The sequence below is a fragment of the Poecilia latipinna genome, unplaced genomic scaffold (assembly GCF_001443285.1).
Source record: "Poecilia latipinna isolate Pla-1442-1.1 unplaced genomic scaffold, P_latipinna-1.0 Scaffold1825, whole genome shotgun sequence".
Classification (NCBI taxonomy): domain Eukaryota; kingdom Metazoa; phylum Chordata; class Actinopteri; order Cyprinodontiformes; family Poeciliidae; genus Poecilia; species Poecilia latipinna.
Genome location: NW_015114441.1, coordinates 114,504 through 116,311, shown reverse-complemented (window position 1 = coordinate 116,311; position 1,808 = coordinate 114,504). Strand labels below are relative to the sequence as shown.

Sequence of the window (1,808 nt, the reverse complement as noted above, 5' to 3'; positions counted from 1 at the left end):
GAATCAGTGTGTTTATGTGTCTCTCTTTTTCTTTCTGGGGTCACCAGAGGTGAGATGGTACAAGGGAGCAGCCAGCGTGGAATAACCTTTCACATAGCGTCTGTAGTACCCTGCAAAGCCCAAAAACTGCAGGACCTCTTTACGGTTAGTGGGCGTTTTCCAGTTATTAACCTTGCTGATCTTCTCTGGATCTGTCTTGATTCCCTCCGCAGACACTATGTGGCCCAGATACTGCACCTCCTTCTTCACCAACTGACACTTTGAGGGGTTTAACTTCAAACCATGTTCTTTCAGTCGATCAAAAACCAGCTGGAGGCGTTCCAGATGCTCCTCAAATGTTTTGGAAAATATTATGAGGTCATCAAGGTAAATGAGCAGGTGAGTGAAATTCAGATCCTCAAAACAGCATGTCATGAGCCTCTGAAACGTCGAAGGGGCATTCTGGAGCCCAAATGGCATTCTGTTGGCCTCAAAAAGACCCATGGGTGTGCTGAATGCAGTTTTGTGTTTATCCTGTTCTGCCACTTCAACTTGCCAATAGCCTGACGTGAGATCCAGTGTGGAGAAGTATTTAGCTTGCCCCAGTGCCTCAAATGCTTCCTCAATTCTAGGCAGAGGAAATGCATCACGTGTGCTGCAGGAATTCAGTTTTCTGTAATCAATACAAAGCCTTAATGACCCATCTTTTTTAGTAACAATCACCACTGGTGATGCATATGGGCTCTTACTTGGCCGGATAACTCCTGTAGCTTCCATCTCTGTCAGAAGGTTCCTCACCTCTTGCCACTGAGAAGGGGGGATCTTACGATATGGAAGTCGAAACGGCTTTGAGTCTACCAGAGGGATCTCATGCCGCACAGTCTTTGTATGGCCGTAATCCATAGAATTCTGGGAGAAGACATCCCCATTTTTCTCCACTAGTTTCCTGAGGAGAGCACGCTGGTCTTCATTTTCCACTGCTGCTCCANATGTACTTTGCGTCAAAGTTTGCATAAATATAAGCACACTTTATCGCTGGCGTGAAAATGTGCGACAGCCACACAAACTTTTTCTGTGGACAATATCAAACTACAAAGCGTCAAAACTCACCTAAATACACTGAAATCTGACTACATTCAGTTATTTAGACCAAGAAGCATCAAACCCGATGTTTTTCATGATTTTAATATTTTATTGTTTAAACATAAAAACCTGAACCGCATTTATACTCAGATAATAAGCTAACATGAACACAAAATAAAGAAAATAAAAATAAAAGTATGTTAATACCTCGCTCAAAAATAGTACTTTTCCTGTTTTTGTTTCATAGAGATGTAACACGTCGGTCTGTGCGCCGAAGCAATTTGTTTTTCTTTAAAATGCATTTTTATATTGTGAGGTGACATTATGTGCCCTTAAAGCACCTTTTAAATAAAATATATAATAATTATTATCAGGCACGTGCAGTGGGGGGGCTGGGGGTGCTGGGGGTGCTTGAGCACCTGCCCCTTTTGCTCCTTGCCCCCAAGTGCCCTTTTGGTCAAACTTTTTTTTTTTTTTGTATTATTTTCTAACCCCTTTTCTGATACATAATAACATGTACTAAAATTATTTGTTTTTTTTGTTGGGTTTTTTTGTTGTTTTTTTGTTTGTAAAAACATAAGCCCTCCGGTCACCTTGTTACCTTTGACCTTTTGCCCGTGACGCATGATGCAGTTGCCTCTCGCGCAGTGAGATAAGGTGGCTAACTGGATTTCAACGTAGCGAACATTCCAGATTACAGATCAGTTTTTGGTGAATTATAAAACAGTTTTTGGTGAATAAAGTGG

At 41.5% G+C, this 1,808-nt stretch overlaps 1 long non-coding RNA gene across 1 annotated transcript in view; it reads left to right on the top strand.

Annotated features, from left to right (window-relative positions):
• Positions 1-1,162: 1,162 nt before the first annotated feature.
• LOC106934559 (uncharacterized) overlaps positions 1,163-1,808 on the top strand; it is a 15,189-nt gene continuing 14,543 nt past the window's right edge. Inside the window, exon 1 of the long non-coding RNA XR_001421723.1 lies at positions 1,163-1,175. This is a non-coding gene — a long non-coding RNA (uncharacterized LOC106934559). The remainder of the gene's footprint in view (positions 1,176-1,808) is intronic.